Consider the following 27,177-nt stretch of genomic DNA (forward strand, 5'->3'; position numbering starts at 1 on the left):
TTTACAATAAATGTGGAAAAAAATCAACGTGGAAAATTAACTCTTTAGCTTTAAAGGTGGATAAAGTTTCTCCTAATAACAGTTTACATACCTTAATGCTTTCACTATAAAAGGCTTAATTTATTTTTATTTTGCAAACTATTATAAATTGAAAGGATTCCCAATGTAATGACTATGTCTATTTTTCCAAGACCTTAGAAGGAATTAATAGCTGACTAACTAACTGGCCTTCAATTCTAGGAAAACAATATCTGTTTTACAGGGCAAAACTTAAACACTAAAATAAATTCTAAATGCATGTGTTGGAGCAGTAAGTCAAGTAAAAAAATTCAGTTTTCTGATAGACATGTGTTTCTTGAATCTGTCTTGAATCATCTAAGACTTCTCACTACTTGTCCAGTTGCTTCAAGAGTTCACTATTGAAATGCCCAGGTAACACATCAATACTCTAGATCTCACTGCCTCAAAAGCTGAGGCCAGGCGCTCAAGCTGCATGTGGTCACCCCCACCTGAAGTCCTCAACACTTCAAGGCTCTTCCCATAATTTTGCATTATGGGCAGATCGGGTGTATGTTGGTTTTTACCTTTTCACTTTTTCTAACGCATCACTACATTTCTCCTATTATTTTCAAAAAAATTTTTTAGACTAGTAGTTTTTTCTAATTTTGCAGGCATAATCACAGCTTGGTATGCTGTTATTGCCCTTTTCCCTTGACCATTAAAGGAGATTTCTACATGGTATGTTGTCCTACTCTTACCCTGTCTATTCAGAATTATCTTCTCCAAAAGTATTTCCCATCATCCTGTCCTTGAAATTAACAGTTATACCTTATTATTAGGCAATTAAATTAAACCCCTCTGCCGGATCTCAGAGGAAATTCAAGAACTTGTTCCCTTTCTTCTTTTACACGACTTCTTGCTGTGATCAACAAATGTCCCTCGCGGAGAGAGGCCCCTCGCAGACCTGCCAGGCGAGGCCCGGCCGCCAGAGGACGCTTCTGGGGGTGGCACACCGCCCCACCCCCACCCCGGCCTGCCCCCGAAGGCTGGAAGGCCGCGTCCCCCAGTCCTCAAAAGGAAGAGGTCCATGGCCAACGGCTGACTCTTGGAGGAGTGGGCCCAGAAGGCTAAACTGGACGTCTGTGATGATGCCACCAGCAAAAGGCCACTTCCACCAAGGAAACCGGGGAGGAGGCCCGGCCTCACACCTGCCTGGGGGGAGAGGAGACAGGCAGGAAAAGGCCGCGAGGAGGCGGCCGAGGGCCCCTTCCCCTCCCCGGGCTCTGACGGCCTGGACTGCGACAAGCTGGCTGACCCCAACTCGAACCCATTCTGAGGGGGCCGACAGGCCCGGCCCCCAGAACGTCCCCAGGGCAGCGGGTGGCCGAGCGCTGAGCGCTGGGCCTGCGGCCGCAGAGGCCTCAGCTCCGCGCCGCCGGTGCCGGCGCCTCCGCGGTGACACGCCGGTGGGTGGGGACGCGGAGCGGCGGGCCAGGGGCGGCCGCGAATCCCTCGGGCGCACCGGCTCCTGTGAGCAAGCGGGCCGGGGAGCCCGCGGCCTCGCCCGGGAACCCGCGCCCCTCAGGGCCCGCCTCGGACCGAGTGTGAGCACTGCCAGCACCGCGGAGCTTCCAGCCCCGGGGCCGAGGTGGAGTCTCCGGAGCAGTCGGGACTTCCTGGTTAAGAAGGCGGCCTGAGGGCACCGTGCTGACTCCCAGGTTCCACCCGCTCCGGAAGGACGCCCTCAGAGATGGGGCGCAGGACACACGACGCGGATGCACCGTCCTCAGGAAGGCCGCCTGGGCTGGAGGGGGTATCTTGAAGTCCTAGGAGCTCGGGGTGCTCCTGTGCTGGACACGCCTCTGCTTGTCTTCGCCCCGGGGGCCCCTGCTGCCCACAAGGCCCATCGTGGACGTGCTGCAGGACAGCCAGCAGGACCTGGACGGGTGGAGGAAGCGACACCAAAGGAGAACCTGCTGCTTAAGAGCAGGTGTGAGGTGCTCCACGGGAAGAACCTGGAGATGGGGAAGATCAGGGACTGGTACCAGCGACGGAGGAGGCTCAGAAACGGAAGAAACTTGCCACAGCCGAGATCCAGAAGGTTCTAAAAGAAAAGGACAAACTTACTGTAGACCTGAACTCCATGGAAAAATCTTTCTCTGGTTTCCTCAAATGGTTTGAGAAAAAGAAGGAGGTGATGATCCAAGGCTGTTATTGCAAGAATGAAGAATTGCTGAAGAAGTGTGTGGGTGATTATATAGTAAGAATTGAAAAGGAAAACCAGAGATACCAAGCACTGAAGGCCCACGCAGAAGAGAAACTCAAGCTGGCAAACGAGGAGATGCCCGCCACCAGAGCCAGGCCCAAGCAGAGGCCCTGGACTTCCAGGCAAGCCTGAGGAAGGAGCAGATGTGCATCCACTCGCTGGAGAAGACCACTGAGCAGAAATCTGAAGAAAAGGATGAACTGACCAGAATCCGTGATGACTTCATTTCCAAGATGGAGAAGATCTGACAAAGTCCAGTGCCCATCCTCCCTCCTGTCTGACTCTCTTAGAAGGTTTCATGTTCTTTCTTCTCTCTTAACCTCAACTCTTTTTTTAAACTAGATTTCTTTAAAAAAAGGACTAAAGTTTCCCTTAAGTTAGGAAAAAAAGGAAAATGTGCCTCATGTTTCTTACAGTACCTCTGAGTTTTTGACTATTCACTTTCCTGTTCTTACTTGCCTTTACCTGAAACAAGTTTTTCCCTGACTTGAATCTACTTATGTTGCTTTCGGACTCCAGTTCTCTGTTCTCTGTGTCCTCATATTCCCAGTATGCGAACCCATGATACAACCACCATGTGGAAGCATTCCTAGGTCTTTTCTACATGTGTGCACACTGCATCTTCCACATGAGATGGTCACTTTCCTAAGAACAGATGTCCCATATTTATTTTTTAATACTCTCAAAATGTTTAAAATATAGCAGTCAAACTACTGTATGCTACCCTAGAAATTATTAATTCTAGTACTTAAGGTAAGGCCCATGGACCCCAGAGAGTTAATGGGTAGCTTCAGAAAGTCCTTGACACCCCCTCCCCCACAGGATTATATTATACAACAAAAAAGGTTAAGAATCACTGATCTATTCTAACTCAAATCCCTTAACAGATGAAGAAACTGAAATCCAAGGTCAGAAAAGTAACTTCCTTGAAGGGAATAGACTTTTTGAATCCTTATTCCTTTCAACTTCTGAACTCAATTTCACATACTCTTGGGAGTATAAAATTCCATGAAAGGTCTTCAAAATCCATTACCCTGCCTGCAGGCAGAATTTGTCATAAAGATCCCAGCAGATGCAACCCATGATACTATTAAAGATCTCCTGGGAAAGGAATTTCGTAATTTCCTTCAGTTTGCTTTCATACAAACATAAAATCAGCCTCTTAAAGCAACTACTACATTATATTACTTCTCTTTCATATATCCTGAAAGCATACACTCACACACACACACACACACCCCCTAGAGCCTTCCATTTAGAAAGACATCAAGTAAAAGTGTAATTTACCTTACTGATACTCTCTTCCAAATGTTATTTCAACTTGAGCTTTATTTGAATATGAAAATTAAACAAAAACAAGATCAAATTAGTTTTTATGTTTTTGTTACATAAAAACTCAGGTCCATAAACTCACACTAATCCACAAACTCTTTAGCCAAAGAAACAACTATTTGTGCTGTTAGCATGATATGTTTATTCTGTCTCTGTGGGGTTGGAATTGAAAATGGAAATCTCTGCCCTGGCCTGTGCTTGTGGAATAACAGCAAGAGTAGAAAATATCTGGGCAAGCTACAGTATCCCCAAGCGATCTCAGGGATACAGAGGGCCTCTCATGGAGTGGGTGGGACTAGAACATGATTTTTCTTCCTCTTAAGTTCAAATTCCTCCCCTAGTGTCCAGGAATCCCTACCCTTCTCTCATAGTCCTTGAAACAGTTTGATCTTACACTGCAGCAAAGGGTAGGATTTTAAGTGATTTGCACTTCCTAAGCTCAAGCGAAACCATTTCAAATAATTCCCGTTTCCATCTCCAATGTCTGTGGCACAGGGAAACAATAGAAAAGATTGAACATGATGAATAGGAATGGAACTAAATCTCCCGACAGCACGATTCCTCAAATGGTGTTGTAGGTCTGTTTATGTACAGAATCAAAGGGGCTGACTCTAAAAGTAGCAAACCATTTTTCCTTTTTTTAACCTAAATTATTAGTGATGTTATTGGGGGGGAAATGAGCTGATCAAACAAGTGTGATTCTCAATGCACAGGGCCATAGTGAAAGAATAGACGATTTAACAATTGGGAAATAAGAGCTGAGGGAGGTGGATCAAACAAATCCTAGCTACTGCCAGGAAACCATCCAGAGGACTGTTTGAGAATTACAGAGTTCAAAAGGGGAATTCAAGCTTGACCTGTAAGCAGTTTGGGAAAGGAGGTAGAGCAAGCTGACAGAATCATTGTCAGAGAAGATTGCTTGAATATGGTTATGGGACCAGGAAGTTGAATAAAAGAGTTGGCATGGATAGATGGCTGGAAATAAAATCACGTTCTCCTTCAGCAGATTTCACATACAAGGAAAAAGGTGTATGAGTAAAAATAAAGCATGCTGTTCCTTTCCAAAGGGAGACTCTTCTTTGAGAGCTCTGCCTCTCTTCCTTCCTGAGGTCCTGACTTCCCAAAGAGATTGTTCAAGGTTTGCATTGTTGCATTTTGGAAGATTGTCTATACTTTGAAAACACCACGATTGAGTGCTGCCCAAGCACTGAAGAGTGAGTAGTCAAATGTTGCTGCTATTTTCCCAGGATTCTTTCTCTGTAGGGGGTGCAAAAAGAGCCATTTTCCTTTTTTGCAGTGACGCTATGGTATAGTGATTGGTTGACTGGACATTTATGACATAAGAACTATGCTTCTTTTGGCCAACTGCTATTCTCATCATTTCAAAGCATCTTTTGAATAGGGCTTAGTCTAAAAAACAGAGATGGAGAAATTTCCTATGAACGGGGAGTCTGTGTTTAGATTACCCTTTTTAGTTCTTGTTGTACATGGGATGAGAAGTGTCTTCCTAAAAGAGCGTCAAAAGGCATTATTGTTTCTTCCTCAAGCATCAGTCTCGAACCAAATTGCATAGAAAATTCATAGCAAAAGGGGAGTGTTGGGGATGGGAAGGGCGGGGAGGAAATAACATTTTTAGCGTGTTGGAAAAGATGTGTATGCACCATAACAGGAGGGCAATATTTTCTTTTCTGCTTGGAAGATAAAGATTGCTTTTTAACATTAAAGCATGACTTGTTCTTGAACTTTCTCAGAGTATTTTTTGTAATCTTTTTATTTTTTATTGAGGTATAATTGACATACAACATTATATTAGTTTCAGGTGTGCAACAGTGATTCAATATTTGTATATATTGTGAAATGAGCACCACAGTAAGTCGTGTTAACATCCATCACTATACCTAGTTACAGAATTTTTTTTTCTTGTGACGAGACCTTTTAAGATTTACTCTCTCAGCAACTTTTAAATATGCAATACAGTATTATTAACTATAGTTGTCATGCTATACATTACATCCATATGATTTATTTATTTTATAACTGGAAGTTTGTACCTTTTTGACTCCCTTCACTGATTTTGCCCACCCCTCCCTCCCCACCTCTAGCAACCACCAGTCTGTTCTCTGTATCTATGAGCTTGGTTTGTTTTTGTCTTTTGTTTTAAATTCCACATCTGAGTGACATTATACAGTATTTGTCTTTCTCTGTCTGACTTATTTCACTTAGCATAATGCCTTTGTGATGCATCCATGTTGTAGCAAATGACAAGATTTCATTTTTTTCTATGGCTGAATAATATTTCATTGTGTGTGTGTGTATATATATACATATATATATATTTTTTCTTTATCCATTCATCCTTTGATGGACATTTAGGTTGTTTCCATATCTTGGCTATTGCAAATAATGCTGCAATGAACATGGGGTTGCATATATCTTTTTGAGTTAGTGTTTACATTTTCTTCAGATAGATGTTCAGAAGTGAAATTTCTGGATCATATGGTAGTTCTATTTTTAATTTTTTTGAAGGAAATTCACACCATTTTCCATAGTGGTCGCACCAATTTACATTCCCAGCAACAGTACACAAAGTTTCCCTTTTCTCCATATCCTCTCCAAATAATACCTGTTAGTTTTTGCTTTTTGATAATAGCTCTAACAGGTGTGAGGTGATATCTCATTGTGGTTTTGATTTGCAATTCTCTGGTGATTAGTGATGCTGAGCATCTTTTCAAGTACCTGTTGGCCATCTGTATGTCTTCTTTGAAAAAAGGTCTATTCAAATCCTCTGCCCATTTTTTAATCAAATTGTCTGATTATTTTGCTGTTGAGTTGTATGAGTTCTTTATATATTTTGGATATTAACCCTTTATCAGATATATGATTTGCAAATATTTTCTCCCATTCAGTAGGTTGCCTTGTCATTTTGTGGGTTTCATTTTGTAGTCTTTATTGCTCCATATGCATCATTTCCCTCACTGTTTTTTTATTTTAATTTTTTGTTTATTGCAGTAACATTAGTTTATGACATTGTAAAAATTTCAGGTGTATATCATTGTACTTCTATTTCTGCATAGATTACATCATGTTCACCACCAAAATACTAATTACAACCCATCACCACACACAAGTACCGAATTATCCCTTTCACCCTCGTCCCTCCCTCCTTCCCCTCTGGTAACCACCAATCCAATCTCTGTCCCTATGTGTTTGTTTATTGTTGTTATTATCTACTACTTAATGAAGGAAATCATATGGTATTTGACCTTCTCCCTCTGACTTATTTCACTTTGCATTATACCCTCAATGTCCATCCATGTTGTCACAAATGGCTGGATTTCGTCGTTTCTTATGGCTGAGTAGTATTCCATTGTGTATATGTACCACATCTTCTTTATCCATTCATCCCTTGATGGGCACTTAGGTTGCTTCCAAGTCTTGACTATTGTGAATAAGGCTGCAATGAACACAGGGGTGCATGTACCTTTGCAAATTGGTGTTTTCAAGTTCTTTGGATAAATACCCAACAGTGGAATAGCTGGATCATATGGTAGTTCTATCGTTGATTTTTTGAGGAATCTCCATACTGTTTTCCATAGTGGCTGCACCAGTTTGCACTCCCACCAGCAGTATATGAGAGTTCCCTTCTCTCCACATCCTCTCCAACACATGTCGTTTCCTGTCTTGTTAATTATAGCCATTCTGGCGGGGGTGAGGTGATATCTCATTGTAGTTTTGATTTGCATTTCCCTGATAGTTAGTGATTTTGAACATCTTTTCATGTGTCTGTTGGCCATCTGTATATCTTCTTTGGAGAAATGTCTGTTCAGGTCTTTTGCCCATTTTTTAATTGGGTTGGTAGTTTTTTTGTTGTTGAGATGCATGAGTTCTTTATATATTTTGGAGATTAAGCCCTTATCAGAAGTATGGTTTGCAAATATCTTCTCCCAATTGTTAGGTTGTCTTTTCGTTTTGTTGATGGTTTCCTTTGCTGTGCAGAAGCTTTTTAGTTTGATGTAGTCCCATTTGTTTATTTTTTCTATTGTTTCTCTTGCCCGGTCAGACGTGGTGTTTGAAAAGATGTTGCTAAGACCGATGTCGAAGAGTGTACTGCCTATGTTTTCTTCTAGAGGTTTCACAGTTTCAGGTCTTACATTCAAGTCTTTAATCCATTTGGAGTTAATTTTTGTGTATGGTGTAAGGTGAGGGTCTACTTTCATTTTTTTGCATATGGCTATCCAGTTTTCCCAACACCATTTGTTGAAGAGACTTTCTTTTCCCCATTGTATGTTCTTGGCTCCTTTGTCAAAGATTAGCTGTCCATAGATGTGTGGGTTTATTTCTGGGCTTTCGATTCTAGTCCATTGATCTGTGTGTCTGTTTTTGTGCCAGTACCATGCTGTTTTGGTTACTATAGCTTTGTAGTATATTTTGAAATCAGGGAGTGTGATACCTCCAGCTTTGTTCTTTTTTCTCAGGATTCCTTTAGCTATTCGGGGTCTTTTGTTGTTCCATATAAATTTTAGGATTCTTTGTTCTATTTCTGTGAAAAATCTTGTTGGAACTTTGATAGGGATTGCATTGAATCTATAGATGGCTTTAGGAAGTATGGACATCTTAACTATGTTAATTCTTCCAATCCAAGAGCACGGAATATCTTTCCATTTCTTTGTGTCTTCTTCAATTTCTTTCAGCAATGTTTTATAGTTTTCCGTGTACAGCTCTTTCACCTCTTTGGTTAAGTTTATTCCTAGGTATTTTATTCTTTTTGTTGCAATTGTAAATGGGATGGTATTCTTAATTTCTCTTTCTGCTACTTCGTTGTTAGTGTACAGAAATGCAACTGATTTTTGTATGTTGATTTTGTATCCTGCAACTTTACCATATTCGTTTATTACTTCTAAAAGTTTTCTGGTGGATTCTTTAGGGTTTTCTATATATAAAATCATGTCATCTGCAAATAGTGAGAGTTTCACTTCTTCTTTCCAATTTGGATCCCTTTTATTTCTTTCTCTTGCCTGATTGCTCTGGCTAGGACTTCCAGTACTATGTTAAATAGGAGTGGTGACAGTGGGCATCCTTGTCTGGTTCCTGTTCTTAGAGGGATAGCTTTCACTTTTTCACCATTGAGGATGATATTAGCTGTGGGTTTCTCATATATGGTCTTTATTATGTTGAGATACTTCCCTTCTATACCCATTTTATTCAGAGTTTTTATCATAAATGGATGCTGTATTTTGTCAAATGCTTTCTCTGCATCTATTGAGATGATCATGTGATTTTTATTCTTTATTTTATTAATGTGGTGTATTACGTTAATTGATTTGCGAATGTTAAACCATCCCTGCATCCCTGGAATAAATTCCACTTGATCATGGTGTATAATCTTTTTAACATATTGTTGTATGCGATTTGCTAGTATTTTGTTGAGGATTTTTGCATCGATGTTCATCAGTGATATTGGCCTGTAATTTTCTTTTTTTGTGTTGTCCTTGTCTGGTTTTGGTATCAGGGTAATGTCAGCTTCGTAGAATGAGTTAGGGAGCTTCCCCTCTCCTCAATTTTTTGGAAGAGTTTGAGAAGGATAGGTATTAAGTCTTCTTTGTATGTTGGGTAGAATTCACCAGGGAAGCCGTCTGGTCCTGGACTTTTATTTTTGGGGAGGTTTGTGATTACTGTTTCGATCTCCTTACTGGCGATTGGTCTATTCAAATTCTCTACTTCTTCTTGATCCAGTTTTGGAAGGTTGTATGATTCTAAGAATTTATCCATTTCTTCCAGATTGTCGAATTGGTTGGCATATAGCTTTTCATAGTATTCTCTTATAATCTTTTGTATTTCCGAGGTGTCTGTTGTAACCTCTCCTCTTTCATTTATGATTTTACTTATTTGTGCCTTCTCTCTTTTTTTCTTGGTGAGTCTAGCTAAAGATTGGTCAATTTTGTTGATCTTTTCAAAGAACCAGCTCTTGATTTTATTAATTTTTTCTATTTTTTTTGGTCTCTATTTCATTTATTTCTGCTCTGATTTTTATTATTTCCCTTCTTCTACTGATTTTGGGCTTTGTTTGTTCTTCTTTTTCCAGTTCCTTTAGGTGCATTGTTAGATTGTTTATTTGAGATTTTTCTTGTTTGTTGAGATAGGCCTGTATCGCTATAAACTTCCCTCTTAGAACCGCTTTTGCTGTATCCCATAAATTCTGGCATGTCGTATTTTCATTTTCATTTGTCTCCAGGTATTTTTTGATTTCTTCTTTGATTTCTTCGTTAACCCAGTCGTTGTTCAGTAGCATTTTGTTTAATCTCCACGGATTTGTGGCTTTTCTGATTTTCTTCCTATAGTTGATTTCTAGTTTCATACCGTTGTGGTCAGAAAAGATGCTTGGTATTATTTCAATCTTCTTAAATTTATGGAGACTTGTTTTGTGGCCTAATATGTGATCAATCCTGAAGAATGTTCCATGTGCATTTGAAAAGAACGTGTATTCTTCGGTTTTTGGATGGAATGCTCTGTATATATCTACTAGGTCCATCTGTTCTAGTGTGTCGTTTAAGGCCGATGTTTCCTTATTGATCTTCTGTTTGGATGATCTATCCGTTGGTGTAAGTGGAGTGTTCAAGTCCCCTACTATTATTGTGTTACTGTCTATTTCTGTTTTTATGTCTGTTAATAATTGCTTTATATATTTAGGTGCACCTGCATTGGGTGCATAGATATTTACAAGTGTTATATCCTCTTGTTGGATTGTTCCCTTGATCATTATGTAATGCCCTTCTTTGTCTCTTTTTACAGTTTTTGTTTTAAAGTCTATTTTGTCTGATATGAGTACTGCTACCACAGCTTTCTTTTCATTGCCACTTGCATGGAGTATCTTTTTCCATCCCTTCACTTTCAGTTTGTGAGTGTCTTTTTCCTCATTGTTAAATCCCAAGATTTTCTTATTGAATTTTAGTAGAATAGGTAACATGAAGTTGGTCAATAAAACCTTAAAACTTATGACCATACTGTCTAGTGAAATTGGCTTCTCTAAGCCATATATAAATTTACAGAAAGAAAATGATTTAATAAGTTTTTACACACAATTAAACTTTTTATACTCCGTTAAAGCTTAGGTACTAATTTAAAAAATAAATTTAACTATAATCTAGCTAATGTTTTACTTTGCGTTTTATATATTGAAGGGAAACTGAATTATTACTGTATAATAAAACATACATTTTCAAATGAAGCTTTACTTTTAAGTTTAACATTTACACTTCTAAATATGTGTTGGTTTCTTGCCTTTAGAAATATATATGACTATGATAGAAAAGAAGGATGAAATTTATTATTTTATTATCATTAAACTAAGTAAATTAAAGGAAAATTTTAACCTTCAATGTAAAACAGCTGTCTAAAAGTGAAAATGAGAAAAGATGAAAAAAGAGGATGTTTTAGGATGATTCTTAAAACACAAATGGTATAAAGAAGAAAAAAATAATACTTTATTGGCTTACTAAGCAAAACTCATAGTCCTATAATTATATTATAAAAAAGAGTTGTTACAAGAAAATAACTAACAAGGTAGATACAAAAATATGAAACTAATAAATTACTCAGAGACATCCGAGTTATCTTACAACTAAAGAAGAGTAATGTGTCCTTTTATATCTTAAAAGACATAAAAAGAAAAATGATATACAAGAAAAATGTCTTTATTGTATTGCTTTTTAATTTAATGGTCTAGAGATGAGTAAACAAAATTTTTAAAATCCTGAGTTAAAGCTTGATAAAACTAAAGTCATTCTTTTCTTTTTTTCTACATAACTTTTTACTGCTAAATTAAAGTGGTGCTGAAAAATCTCCAAGTGTATTTTTCAAGCTCCAGGTGTATTTTTTACTCCACAATCTAATGAAGCACTTTAAAGAAAAAGAGACTAGTGCTTCAGTTTGCAGTAGACTAAGATGTACATGTAGGAAAAGTCATAAAGGATGTCAAGGAAAGGATTACCACAGGTGGTCCCCATCAGACATCTTAATTTAAATTAAAATTGGCTTGCCAATTGAATTTTTAATTTACTGCAATCAGCTATTACGCTCTTCGAATCCCTGATTAGGAAATGATTTGCTATCTAATTAACTCAAAAAGATGTAAGCCATAAATGTACAATTATTTCTTAATTAACACATTAGATGTGACAGGAATCTCTGTTTTATATTAACATTTACTGAGATAACTTATAGGAAATGACTTCAATGGACATGGATTAATAGCCTTTTCAAACTGATCTTCAATGGAGTCAAACAAAAGCCAATGACAACCATCTTCAAGATTTTTTTAACTACTCTTTTTGAATTTAAAGAAAAAGAAAAAAGTTAAACATTCCTTTTATGAGTAACTAAAGATTATTTAAAGTTATGATTATGGTTTTTCTCTATATTTGTTTCTTTATTTCTAAGGGCCATAAAATGTGAGAATTTCTGTTCTAGAAAAAAACTAACAGTCATTTCTTCTTATCAAAATCATCAATTTTAATGAATATCTTCTGAGTGACGTCTGTGTGTCCAGAACCAAAAGAGTGCCCAGTGAAATGAGAAACAGTCCAGCATTTGGTCCCAAGTCAAGGAGCTTAAAATTTATTTGAGAATATAAGCCTACATATATGAAAATGTTTTATAGTGAAGAGTAAAAATTTCATGAATGTTTGTAAAACTAGGTTCCAAAATATAAAACAAAACAAAAACAGGAGTAAATTCCATGGCTTTGGATAAAAAGTATCTCAAGAGAGCTGGAAAGAAATGAAATTTATGCCATTAAGAAGAAAAGGGTATGACATCTAAAAACAGAGGTATGAGATCATGTTGTCATATCATCTCAGGATTAGAAGGGATTATAAAAGTGACCCAATTGGGCCACTCCCTCAATATCATGCTTAAAGGCTAAAGGGCAAACACAGTGTGTGTCTGTCTGTGAGAGAGAAAGTGTGTGTGTGTGTGTGTGTGTGTGTGTGTGTGAGAGAGAGAGAGAGAGAGAGAGAGAGAGGGAGAGTAATAGCTAATGCTTAGTGAATGCTAATTTTATGTCAAGGACTCCTCTAAGCACTTTAAACTTATTATTTTATTTAATTATTACAAAACTCTATGAAGCAAGTAGTATTTTTAATCTGATTTTATGTTTGAGGAAATAAAGTTTAGAGGAGTTAAGTAGCTTGCCTAGTAAAAGAGTGAAACAGTAAAGGTTTCACCAACCTTTGAACCCCAGCAGCTTAATTCTAGAACCTATTCTCTCAAACAATATGAAATCGCAGGGCCATACAGCCTGAGGGTATGAGCTCTGGATCAAGGCTACCTGGGTTTGAATCTCTGCTCTACTATGTACATGCTCTGGATCCTGGCACTAGTCACTCAAAACCTCTGAGCCTCAGTTTCTTTGTCTGTAAAATGGGAATAATAATGGTACCTAACTCACTGGATTGCTAAATAGGTTATATATAAAATAATCTAACAATACCTGGTCCATACTAAGTACTTTAAAAATGTTAATAGTAGTGGTAGTAGTACTGCTGTATTAAATCTTTGGAAAAGAATTAAATGTTCCATTTAGGACGAGATTGATTACTTGAAAATAGAGCTTTGTTCCTAAGGTTAACAATGTTTCTGCAGCTTACTGTGCCCCCAGAACTTCCGATATTGTTTCTAATTGCACATCTGCCTATCCCTGTTCATAGAACAACATTCACTAACCAGGTGTCACAGCTCTGCCATTCAGCGAGCTTGACTGTCCTCACTGAGCCCCAGTGGTAGGCACCATCCTCACAGTCTTCACTGCAGCTCAGCTTGGCCCATTAGCACCAGATGGCAGACATGGTTCTTGCAAGAGCATCTCTGTCTCATGTTTCCAACCAACAACACGTAAAAGAAGACTTCCATTTTCATTCTATAGTATAGAATTGATATAGAAATGATGTCAACCATATGATTTCTTTCATGCCAATACCCACCAGTCACCAGGGGGCTTAGTCAGAAGGAATTCCAACAATAGCTGCAATTCTAGCCGGAAACTCTGCTCACCTCTGATGGGTAGGCCTGAATGCCGACATAAGCCATAGCCTTTCTTCTTTTATGCTGAATTTTCTTTCCAAATCTTTGGAAATCAGGCTTGCATGTTTATTTAGCAGCAATTTTGATTTTCATAGACACATATTTAGTTGTTGTTGTTGTTTTTTACTTGTTATGCCCTTATATATTTTCCTACTTGTGTCTCTTTCATATTTGTGAATGTAAAAATTGTGTTTTCCTTCATGATTCCTATTAAACACATATGCAGAGATGGTAAGTTTCTTATTTAGACCCCTAATTTTCAAATGTTAAGTAAGAAAGTGATGAATACAGAGAAGTAAAGTGTCATATAAAAGCAGCTAATTCTGAATAAAGTATACTGAAAATTAATAGATTTTCAAACATGATTCTAATTTTTTAAATGAAAGTTTAAAAGCCAAACATGAATATAATATAAACATCTTCCTCTAACTTCTCATATTCTGCCAGTATTAAATCTTTTCAAAAGGAAGCAGAACAAAAGTTGATGAAATGGTCATGCTAACAAAGGATCTCTGTTAGAGCATTTGAAGGTAAATTTCTTTCAAAAAATTCATAGGCTGCAAAAAAAATGTTATTTTTATTTAGTTTTTCAACTATATTCACAATGGGAAAAATATTGAAGGCACAAAGGAAAAAACAAAAAAAATTTTCCCATTATATGATCGCTTAGGATAATAAACATTTAAATGTTCATATAAACGATCCTAGCTCTTTATCTATGGTGTGTACACGGATTTATATACGAGGAAATTGTAGCATATCAATCGTTATCAAGATGTACTGAATGCGTGCTCTTGGTCTCTCTGTGTTATGCCTCTGTTACTGCTTCTACCTGGTAAGATACATGTTTACCAAGAGTCAGTTGATTTGTGTTCCCTAAAGTGTTAGTGGGAGATGTGAAAAACTTGTTTGCTGACTTGTTTGGTCAGTAAAAAAATTATTGACCAAACAAGTGCAGCCAAGGTAACCATAAAAAATTGGGTGGGGGAGGTGATAAAAATCTAGAGAGAATCCTCTTTTGGATTTCTTTGCTACTGTTTTCAAGTTCTTGCTGTACTTTAAGAAAACTAACGTTAGAAATGTTTGGTGATGAATTCGTTCATTCCTTCAGAATTTTGTTCATTCAACAAACACTTACTGAGCATTTTGATTGTCTCAAGGAATAAGTATTGGGAATAAATAACAAATAAAGCAGTCCAAATTCTTGCCCTCATAAAGCTCAAGTGGGGAAGATAGACAATGAGCCTCTAAATATATACCTGGAGATGGCGCATAAATCAGTGTGTGGCAATAGAGAAAGATTGAAAGGGAGTGCTGTTTACAAAGAGTGCTCAGTGAAGACCTGTTAAAGTGGCATGTCAGCAAACACCTAAAGAAAGAGGAGAACAGCCATGTGGCTGTGTGAGGACAGAACTTCTCCCATGGAGGGGACAGCAAGTGCAAAGGACGTGAGCTTTAAGGAACCTTAGGGAGGTCACATGACTAGGAAGCAGATGGAGAGAGGGGAGGGTAAGCAGGTAAGGTCAAAGGGCCAGAGGGAGGTCTAGATCTTATACAATTTGGCAGAACATGGTGAAGAATTCAGTATTTTTCTGTGTGAGATGACAGCCATTGGAAAGTTTGAGCAGAGTGGCCAGATATGCCCTCCTTTTAAAAAATCGCATTGGCTGCTGGATTGAGAAGAAAGATGAAAGCCAGAAGCTAGCTAGTTAGGAGCCTCATCCTTTTTGGACTAAAGTGGTAGAGATGAAGGGTTGAGAAACAGTTGAATTCTGGATATATTTTAGAGTTTTGCTGAGGGAGAAGATTTAACAACTTCTCCCAAATTTTGGGACCTGTGGCAACTGCAATATAGTTTGGAGGATGATGATAGTAATGATGGTGATGATGATTCAAGACAAATGACACAGGGGGGTCCCCACTTAGGAAAAAAGAAAACTCTTCTACATCAAAAGATTGATAAATGTTAATATATTTTATGTTTACAATAAAAATTAAAATTTTAAGATAGATGTATCTTTTTTAATGAATACTACAGTTGCCTGAATTTTTCCACGACTCAACCAATTATCAAAACTAATCTCATCAAATAAAGACGTTTCTATGATTTATTACTGTTAATAATAAAAACAACGTGCAAGAGGTACATTGTTAGCATGATATTTTGTTGGACAGTTGTTACGTGACTTCAAAATGCGCTTTTTTTGGTAAGGTTAATGCTTTTCTACTTATTCTTTTTGTCATTTTTTTCTCTTTCTTTCATGTAAGAAAAAATATCACAAAATAAACATGCTTTGCCTGTCCCTCCCTGGACACTGCCTTAGTCAGCTCTTGCTGAAAATTTACAAGTTCCTTGTTATCATCACTCCTCAATACGTTTTTAGCCTGCTGACATTCCAAACCACACTACAGTCAATGCAGATATATGTTGTAAAATCATATTTCTATAACAGAGTAAATTGAATTTCACCCAGGTTGGAAAAGATGTCTAAGTGTTCAGGGTCTTCTGTCTTCCATGTGGAAGAGGTTGTTTACGCTTCACAAACACACAGGACTTTGCACAGTAGAAAGAAAGGGGAAGATTTAGTAGATAACTGGGCAAGTATAGTTGTCTGCATGAGACATAGATAGCTTGAATAGTTCTCTGCGAATTTCTGAAGACTTTGAGCATTCCAAACAGGATGTGAGGCCACTGTAAAGTCATCAGGAGAGAACAGCATGGCTGCATCAGTCATTATAGAATCAAGCTTTAGATTTTATGCTAAAACGTGTTTGCAGAATAACAGGAGGCTCCTCAAGGGTAGAAATCACCAGAAGAAAAAAACAAGAAATGAGAATGACCTCCTGGGAGATAATGGTACATAATATTAGCCTTCCCAACTTTCCTTATAGCATGATTTATTGTCAAGTAAGTTTCAGATATGCACTTATATCTGAATATACTATATAACTAAAACTGAAGGAAATAAAATTTCTGTCATCGCTGTGTTATTTATGTCTATGTGGACGATGGCTGAAACATTGGCCTTTAGGATAAACTTGACTCAACCATAGGGAGCAATATTGAAACTGATCCACTGAGAAACATATTCCTATATAAATTGTTTTTGTTGTATTCATTTCCACTCTAGCTGCCATGACTTAATAGCTATAACAGACTCGTGATATCATGTTGTTTCCAAGAATTGCTTCACTTGAAGGTCTGTGGCACACAACTAAAATATTGAGTGTGTGAGAGTCACGCATGAGCTATAAAAAGCAGAAGGGAATTAGCATCAACACCCATATCTTGGCTGAGTGTCTAAATGGTATCCTTTGACAGTGGCAGGTTATTAAACAATTTTTAAATAAGACATTTTCCCACCACAAGGAAAACATTCATTTATAGGTACTTTACAACCCAGGATTTAAGACTTTAAAAGAAAATATGCTGTCTGTACCAGGGATTATCTGGAAGCATTGGAAAGACCTGCCAATACATTTGACTTGAGGTTGGAATGTTTGAAACTGCTTTTAAATAAAAATTTATGTCTAAGAACAAATAAGTCATAGACAACAGGCCAAACCATCTCATTCGGAAGGAAGTAGGAAATGTCAAAGAGCATAGTTGCATAAGAAAATATGAATACAAAGTGAAAGAAAGGAAAGATTACTTTATTCCCATTAACTTTTGCTATCCTGTAATATAATCTTAGACACTTCAGTTATACTTTATTTGATAGTAAGATTCAAGTGTTTTGCTAGCCAAGCTAGTCTTCCGTGGCTTTCCATTTATCTGTTGAATATATTTTACAAAGATATATGTTAACAAATGTTCCACTATAGCTAGAGCACTTACAATGTGCTCTTTCATATTCGTTATCTAAATCAGAGTTTCTCAACAGAGGCACCACTGACATTTTGGGATGGATAATTCTTTGTTGAAGGAGGGTGTTCCTGTTCATTGTAGGATGTTTAGCAGCATCCCTGGCCTCTACGTACTAGATACCAATAGCATCCCTTCAGTTGAGACAATCCAAAATGTCTCTAGAAAGTGTCAAATATCCTCTAGTGAGTAAATCCACCCCAAATTAGGAAACATTGATCTAAATTAAGAGTTATATAATAAAAATGTTTGCCATATATCTATATACAATGTGTACACTTGTCCAATTTTACCTCTTCCACAAATTTTGTAAGACTTTATAGCTTAATAAAATTTATATTGCACTAAGAACAATTCAGTGTACAAGTTTGTGTGGATCATTCAATTAAATAAAGGAGCTTTTCTGTTCTGAACAAGCAGAACAATGCACATAGTCTCTAGTCCCTAAACTCAGATTGTGTGGGCTCACAGTCTTCAAATGGTGATCAAGGTAGAGGCCTGGGAAAGGAATTCTAGGAAGGAGGTTTAAGGTCTGAAGATAATGAAAGACAAGGAGGAAGCTATGATAGCAATGAAAATAAAAATTAAATGAATAAAAAGCTGAGTGAGGAAAGGATGTTAGAACTGTTAAATCAACAGATTTGATGGTAAGCAGAGAGTGATGTGGGAAGCTCCTTCCTGGAGATGTAAAGCTGAAATGGCAGATTTAACACAACTCAGAAATATTTTCCAGGTCACAGATACGTGTTTCTCTCAAGATATTCTGATGAATGAAACGATAAAAAAGGTAACCAAGAAGAGTTCCTGTAAGAGAATACGGTGCTTACACACATGGCTTAAGATGCAAACTTCCAGAAATTCTTTGGAGTTGAAGGATCTTTATCTTTTCAAGAGAGTGCTCCATAGATCAAGAATCCTTGATATCATTTCAGTGTCAGAATAATACAGATAGTATTTTGAGAAAGAATGTTAGAGGAGGGATAGATAAATTGTATGTAAGATTTGTTCCCTGGTTTCTATCTGTCAGTCCTACTCCCTCAAATTTCAAGATGTGAGAAACACACACACACAAAAAGGGAAACAATACCCAAGATGAATTACACCCAGAGATAGAGCAAACTGGGCAACCGGACTTCAAGTGCTAGGAGCCTGTGGTAAGCTGTTTGTAACAGAGGCTGCTAATTCAGACCAAACACTTTCTTTAAGTACAACTGCACCCCTCCATTGAGATCCATTAGAAATGCTCTACCCCACCTCCCACTCCCAACCATTAATCTTTGATTTGGTTAAACTAAACCAAATGACATTCAAAAGAGATTCTATTTCTTAGATTCATAGAAGGCTTTTACAAATGAATTTTGCAGCTGGATGCCAGATGGATGAATTTAGGAATAAATAAAAGACCTCTATCTACAAAGTAGATAGAATCTATATTAAGTTTAGAAATAAAACATCAGACCAAAACATTGAAATGTGATTTTCTCACCACTGCGAAAAGATGAGGAAAAATTGGGATCATGAGAGATTGTGGTTTACTCTAAAAAGACTGCACATGGAATGGCCCACATACTCAAACTGGAGCTGCCAGTTGTTTCAACTAGGCCACTTTGAGGTTTGCTTTGATGTGACAAGGGAAGGGGAAAGAATAGGGGGCAATTTTCATGCAGACTCAAATTAGGACTCCAGTTGCTTTCAGGGTCATATTTCTAGGCCTCAGTTTCCTCATCTGAAAAATGAGGATAGTAGACTTAGATAATTATTTCCCAAAGTACGTTCCATGGAATATTATTTCCAGGAGAATCTCCATGAAAAGTGTTCTTGGGCAAATAGACACATACTATATTCTCTATAATATGGATATATAAAGTAGATAATATTGTGCACCAACATATCACAAGCTTTTTCGTCCACCCAATGTAATAGTATCATTGTATTCATTTACATGTGAACAACTCTACCAAGATCACACTATATGTGGGTGAAAAGGGAACCCAGTACTCTTCCCTTCTTGCAGATTTAGAAAGCACATTAAAGTATTACAGATTTCTAAAAGCCTTTTGGTAAAGAAAGTTGTTTAATTTGCGTATACCAATATTTTCCAAATTATTTTGACCATGGAATACTTTTCTTTTCATAACATATATTTAGGTTCCGCAGAGTGCTCTGAAAAATGTAGGCCTCGGTTATGTATAACATGCTTTCAAGGGCTACCGTATTGTAAATATGAGATTAAAAAGAAGTTTATGAAGAGGCATTCTTATATAATCTTTTCAGAGACAGCAAGTATATCTTCCGTTCCAGCCCTGAGATTGCAGTTCTTCAATCTTGAAACTAGATACTGAGAGTAAATGAGCAAACTTCATGTCCAGTGGAATAGTATTGAAAAGGGATGCATTGTGTGTCCAAGAAAACCCACACAAAAGACTGCCTGAAGATGCCAGTAATTGTGTGGCCAGAGGGAAAATCCTGATTCTGTGGTCTACAGCCCTTCCGGTTCTCTACTTACTGCCCTAATGTTACCATGCTTTCCAACTTCATGGTTGAAAGCTCAGAGGTTTTACGGACAATTGGACAAATTTTGCTTTTGCTAGCCCTTCTTACAGCTAACCTATTTAGCTAAAAAGTATATAGTACGTGTACGCACACAATACACATAATGTATGTAAAGCACTTAGTACTACATAAATGGTATCATGCATGTAAAGCACTTCGAATAATGCTAATACCCAGCAAGAGCTTATAGTGTGTAATAGTGAGGATAACCTTGTACACCAACATATTACAAGTTTTTTCATCCACCCAATGTAGTAGAATCATTATGCTCATTTACATGTAAGTAATTTGACCAAGATCACACTACATGTGAGTGAGAAGGGAAGCCAGTACTGTCCAAATACAAGTTTCTTATTCTGAATCACTGCCTCCTGAAGGATATCTGCCTGATCAAATCTCAGTCCAGGTCAGAGGCTAGTGACAGCTCTGCCCGCTTACATCAGGCGGCTTGAGGGCACAGCAGTGGAGTCAGCTCCCCTCCTATTCAGGGTCTAAGTGATTGGTCTTCATTGTTCCTCTTTCCAGGTCTTGTAAGAGAAAAAAGACTGCGGTTGGGTGATTTTTAATTCTTTCCAAAGCCTACTCTTTTCCTTTGTGGAATCACTTTTATACACAAATAAGTTTTGAGTAGAGCCAAAAAAACCCCCACAATACTATTTTATATTTCTTAGCATTTTACAATTTATAAAACAATTAGATACCCATTTTGTCTTTTTTGATTCTAGAAATACTGTGATATAGGACAAAAAGTTTTATCAGGCTAAATATCGGGAAAATAAAACTACAGAGATAAAGAGACCTCTAATGGTACACAAATTACACAAATTACATTTAGGAATCAGGGATGTAAACCTAGAGTACTATGTGTCATGAAAATCAGTGTAGATCTGCCACACAAATAAGCTCATGTTTAGAACTTCTAAGAATTGAAAAAATATGCTTTGAATGATCATTCTTCAATTTTCCTTCTCATTGTTTAAATAATGAGATTTCCAAGGAAATCCCAAGACAGTTGGTCAGAATACAGTGTCTTACAGATTGGTCATTTCCACTATAGTTGCTTTCCAAGTGATGGATCTTTTACTAATATAATAGGATGTCAAGAAGCCTGAACTGGAAACTACAGCCACAAACTGAAGACAAATTTTCTAAGTATTTCACAATCTAAAGAAATCCACAAATAACTTCCTTCCTCCAGGACCACCAGGCAGCGTATCAACCTCCACTCTCTCATTCTCCACTCATATGACCGTCGTCTGTAAGAAGCCTTAGAAGAATGACTCAGCCTGTGGGACAGATCACAAAACCTAACTGAGGGGTTACTCCAAAAGACTCACTTATAATCTTTCTACATCTCTCTGAAAAGAGATATAAAAAGATTAGATTGATCTCAGGGTGGAGAGAGGAGGCAGAAGTAGAATATGATACAACTCACACAATTTGTAATGGCAAAAATGCACGCGTTTTCTGTGAATTAGGTGAATACTGTGGAAGGTAGATGGATTTCAGCCATCTTACCTGAACCCCAATAAGAGGGATGCTGCCTAAGACAAAAGAAATTAAGAAGAAAGAACAAATGGATCAACCAGCAGGGGCAGGTACTGAGAGGAATTGAAAAGGATTTAGCTGAGGCCTGATCTCCCTTGTCTGGGAATTGTGCAGCGCGCGCGCGCGTGTGTGTGTGTGTGTGTGTGTATGGAAGAGGGGTTTGTTACTGAATTCTCTGAACTCACACATCTTCCCCAGGAGAGATCCAGCATTTCAGTACAGCCACAGAAAAGACATGAACGACAAGTCCTGTTTTTGAACTCCTTTCTCCTTGATCCCATAGACGAGAGGAAACAGAAATTGAGCAGGAGGTAGAAGGAGCCAGGAATGCGTAACTAAGTTGTGCTCTGCACACAATGCCCATGCTCCAAGGTGAGGGCAGAGAGGGGAAGTAACGGAGACAGCCAGGCTTCCACCCCACTTCAAAACCGGCCGGCAGTAGGGGAGAGGAAAGAATATCATCAGTTTATTGGCAACTAACTTTAGATTATGGGATACTTAGAACTTTTTGTTTCTGGTAATGGGCGAGAAAAAAATCATTTTATCAAATACAATACTACAGTTATAAATTGGAGTAGGCAAAATGTTGATTATTGAAATTGACTTAGAAGTTATCAAATCTGCCCAAAATGTTATCCAGCAGAGAAGAGAGATTTCATTTTACAACTTTGCGGTTGGCAATGGTTAAAACATAAGATTATCTTCTGTTTATTATACTCATCAAGTTGAGGCTCCTCAGTACGAAGTTACACCGCTTCAGGTTTCATACATCTTTTTTTGTGTGTGTGAGGAAGATCAGCCCTGTGCTAACATCTGCCAATCCTCCTCTTTTTTTTTTTTTTTTTTTGCTGAGGAGGACTGGCCCTGGGCTAACATCCATGCCCATCTTCCTCCACTTTATATGGGATGCTGCCAGAGCATGGCTTGCCAAGTGGTGCGTCAGTGCGCGACCGGGATCTGAACCGGCGAACCCCGGGCCGCCACAGAGGAATGCGCACGCTTAACTGCTTGCGCCACTGGGCTGGCCCCTCATACATCTTCTTAAAGTGTCAAATTCCCTTCCTTATATTTGTCAGAGTGAGAGTTCTAATTTTTTCCTGGAAATTCATTATCCTCTTGTCTTCTCTCACCAAGATAATCAGAAAGTAAATACATAAAAATTGACATTTCGTCAACACTTGCTGATTTCTATGCGTTTTCCGTATATTTGGATCAAAAATATTTGAAATAAACTTAATATAAGTCCAGCGATTAAATTCTAAACAGAGAGTCACTAACAAAGGTGATTTTTAGCTTCTTCATTAGAGCTTATGGTGGAATTGGGTGTGTAATTTTAGAAATCAAAGGAGTGACAACTGAAGTTAATGCATACCAGGACAACAGAGCAGGTGAGGTAGAACACCTATGCAGTACATATTTAAACATTTAGATGCCTGGAGAACAAGAATTGAGTTATTCCTTGGCAAATCTGGTTCAATTACAACTATTTAAGATTGAATTTGCTATTGGGCAGATTCGAGGTCTGTTATGGGTTGAATTGGGTACCCTCCCAGATCCATATATTGAAGTTCTAACTCCTAGTACCTCAGATTGTGACTGTATTTGGAGATAGCATCTTGAGTAGGAAAAAAAACCCAGCCTTTTCCTTCTGAGTAGGAAAAAACCCAGTTCTTCCTTCTGTGTGTCTCCTTTACTCTCACACTACCACACTTCAAATCACTTCTGACATGAGATGTGTGGGGGTTTTCCCTCACCAAGCAATTCTCTGACACCACCTAGGTGTCCTACAATTTAACTTAATTCTGACGCTATGGACCTGGAGATAGTGTCAGATCCCACAGGTTAAGGGCTCAATCTCACAAGATTGCTTCCTACTTCAGATGCCAATCGCAAGTAGTAGGTCCCCAGGTTACCCACAACTTCTGTCTGACTTAGCTACAAATCAGAGGTTCCCATGACCCTCTCTTAGAGTTTGATTAATTTGCTAGAGCAGCTCACAGAACCCGGGGAAACATTACTTACATTTACCAGTTTATTAAAGGATACAATAAATGATATAGATGAACAGCCAGATAAAGAGATGCACAGGGTTAGGTCTGGCAGGGTCCTGAGCACAGGGGCTTCTGTCCCTGTGGAGTTAGGATGTGTCACCCTCCCAGTACATGGATGTGTTCATCAACCTGGAAGCTCTCTGAACCCCATACTTTTGGGATTTCATAGAGGCTTTATCACATAGGCATGAGTGATCATTAACTCCATTTCCATCCCTTCTCCCTTCTGAAGAGAAAGGGGGCTGGGGCTGAAAATTCCAAGCTTCTAATCCTGGCTTGGTTTTTCCAGTGACGAGCCCTCATCCAGGAGCCATCCAGAAGCCCATCTAGAGCCACCTCATTAGAACAAAAGATGCTCCTATCACCTAGGAAATTACAAGGGTTTCAGGAGGCTTGTGCCAGGAACCGGGGGCAGAGAGCAACATAAATATTTTCTGTTATCTCACGTCTTTAAAAAGGTAACTAAGGTGAAACAAGGCCATCAGGATGGGCCCTAATCTGACTGGTGTCCTTATAAGAAGAGGAAATTAGGACACAGACGTGTACAGAAGGAAAACCATGTGAAGACTCAGAGAAAAGGCGACCATCTACAAGCCAAGGAGAGAGGCCTCAGAAGAAACTAACCCCGCTGGCATCTTGATCTCATACTTCTAGCCTCCAGACTTGTGAGAAAATAAATTATTGTTGTTTAAGTCACCCAATCTGTGGTACTTAGTTACGACAGCCCTAGCAAACTAATACAGGGTCTATATTACAAGATTCTGAAGACATAGTGGATTTGCAATTTTGACAAAAGCAGATCACCCAACAAGACAGGAAGATGTTACTTTAGTGATTAAACACATATCACACAAAGTATTAAGAAAAATGAGTTTGCTAGCACCTCTTCTGTTTGAAATACATTTCAAAATTTAGAAATAAATACTCTTAGTATTTGTCTTATACTTTCTTTATGTACTTTCAGCTTTTATTGGTTTAGGTTCCCAAGAATAGACTCTTGAGACATAACTGATTTTCAAATGCATTATCAATAGCCAATTCAAACAACTGCAAAATCATCAACACTTATATGAAATCTGTGGGAAAATGAATTCCATCTTCATAAGAACTTCTTTCTTAAAAAAGAATCAGAGAGGGGTAATAGGGCACACATGTAGAGTGACGGATGGCAATTAGTCTTTGAGTGGTGAACATGATGCAGTCTACACAGAAATCAAAATGTGATAATGTATGCCTGAAATTTATATAATGTTATAAACCAATGTTACTTCAATGAAAATAGAGGAAAATTCAGATAAATAAAAAATAATCAGCTACATATGATAGGTTTGTGAAACTAAGCTGAGATACAGGAAAATAGTTAAAACTAAGAGTGGGTAGAAATCCCCACACAAACCAGGTGCTAATTATTAATATTATTATTTATATTTAATAATGACACTACTCCAAAGTTAATTAATAATTTATTTTAGTCCAAGATAGAGCAAAGAATTACACCCATAGAGTCAAGGAAATGCTTAGCTTGTTCTAGTGCTTTGGTTTTTGGCCGTGGAATTCCTTCTCTTTTGGGTAGATTTGGAAGACCTGGATTCATATTTTGATTCATAAATTAACAGAGACATTTTTACACATCTCTTTCTCCTTCCTCAGACTTTCTCCTGATTTCAGTTCCCCCTTCTAAGGGAGTTGGAATTGGACAGTATTTTATTTCCAAATATGATACAGTCTATCCTTTTTTTTTGCTCTAACATCAATAAAAGAAAGACGTTAAAGAAATAGAGTACCTTTTACAAAGAAAAAGAACTTTAGTCTCTCAGCCCTCTGCGACTAAACTTCCATTCCAACGTGGTAGCCCTTTTGTCCTTGATCTGTATCAAGCTCTTTCCAAGACTGTACATGAAACAGAGAGCTTTCTGCTCTTCCACACCAGTTCTAATTATATCCAAGATCTGATTGTAACTCTGTTGGTAATGGAAAAAAGAACATGTCAACATTTCTAAGAGTGTTTGCCCACGAATCTCACTTGTCTCTCGGAATGTGCTTTAGGAATATTATTCTGGACATACTGTGAAAGAAGTATCAACAGGATTCAGTAAACAACCTGAGTGGCGGGAGAGAAGTACAATTTTCCTAGCCATGGAAAATCATGGTTTTATTTTGTTAAGAAAAATTATCTAAAAGTTGAAAATAAGGCAAAAGAAAGAAAGTGGTACCTCTTTTTAATGGCAGATGAGGGTGGCCCAGGCCCACTCAAGAATTACTTAAGTACTTATGAGAATATGCTTTTTTTTCAACTCCTTGTTTATAACTGATTAAAGTCTCAGACTTATTGAAGTTACCTGTTAACTTATAGATTTTTGTCAGGTAGATATGCAAATAATTTTTGCCCAAAATAAAAGATAACCCCAAGGATTATGGTTTTTCGCCCTTTAGGAGATTAACCAGCATTGTATCTAACCTTGCAATCTTATTCAAACTATCCTTTATTAAATTGCTTTTAGATACCCAGCTTCTCAAAAGCTCTTTGAACTATTCTTAGCATTTGGCTGGTTCCCTCATTAATTATTGATTTGAATACAGTTGTTGACATTGTTTATTATATATTTGTATGAAAGTCATGTTTTAACTTTTGGAATTGTATTTTAACAACTTATAAAAAATGGTACTATTACAAGGAGGAAGTATTTCATAGAGTAAGATTTCACTTTTAAATATTTTGCCTTTCAGATGTTGAAAATATCTTTCTTTTGGACCAAAGGTCTTTATTGTGACAGTTCTCTTATTCATAGAGCATGTATGTCTACAAAACAATAGACCTTAAAAATTATAGCTAAAATTATTAGAGAAATTAATAATTCACAGAGAATGGCTATGACATCTTTTGTGACTCTGTCTTTCCAATATCTTCCACATATGTTAAAATTTGTAATGCTATGCCAGTCCAGAAACTTCAACACTTACAAAGTGGAAGGCTCATAGACCTTTAGATAAAGACTTCTTGGTCTCGCCTGCTATTTAAAAACGTATTTCAAAGCCCATTACCCACTAAATTTCTCACTATAAGGTCTGGTTGTAAGCAAAATATGTCTCTCATCTTTTCACACTGAGATGAATAAGAACATAAAAAAAATAATGACCAGAAATCACTTCATTGTTTTTCTGTAAAATAATTTTAGTGGCAGGCACTAGTCCTGAGATTAGATTGAAAAAAAAAAAAGATACTATCTGCAACAAATAAGATCTTGCACAGGCAAAAAGCAACAAGATGATTTTCCAAAAGCAAGTTGTTGTTTTTAGAATTTGTTGGCTTATTAAATGAAACAACCTAAGGCTGAACACATGCCATAATGATTACATTTTGCCGGAAAAGTCAATGCCTCTGGCTTTCTTGTTCTAGAGCCAAAAGTAGTCCTCTTTTTGGGCTGTAGTTGCAGCTCTGAACCATCCCTCTTACCGGAGATAAGGAGTAGCAATCAGAAAATTAC

The 27,177-nt window shown here is 37.7% G+C and overlaps 1 pseudogene; it reads left to right on the top strand.

Annotated features, from left to right (window-relative positions):
• Window positions 1–932: 932 nt before the first annotated feature.
• LOC106801251 (transforming acidic coiled-coil-containing protein 3-like) lies at window positions 933–2,514 on the top strand (annotated as a pseudogene).
• The last annotated feature ends 24,663 nt before the right edge of the window (window positions 2,515–27,177 follow it).

This window comes from Ceratotherium simum, chromosome 12, assembly GCF_057802395.1.
Source record: "Ceratotherium simum simum isolate JZ-2026a chromosome 12, ASM5780239v1, whole genome shotgun sequence".
In the NCBI taxonomy this organism is placed as follows: domain Eukaryota; kingdom Metazoa; phylum Chordata; class Mammalia; order Perissodactyla; family Rhinocerotidae; genus Ceratotherium; species Ceratotherium simum.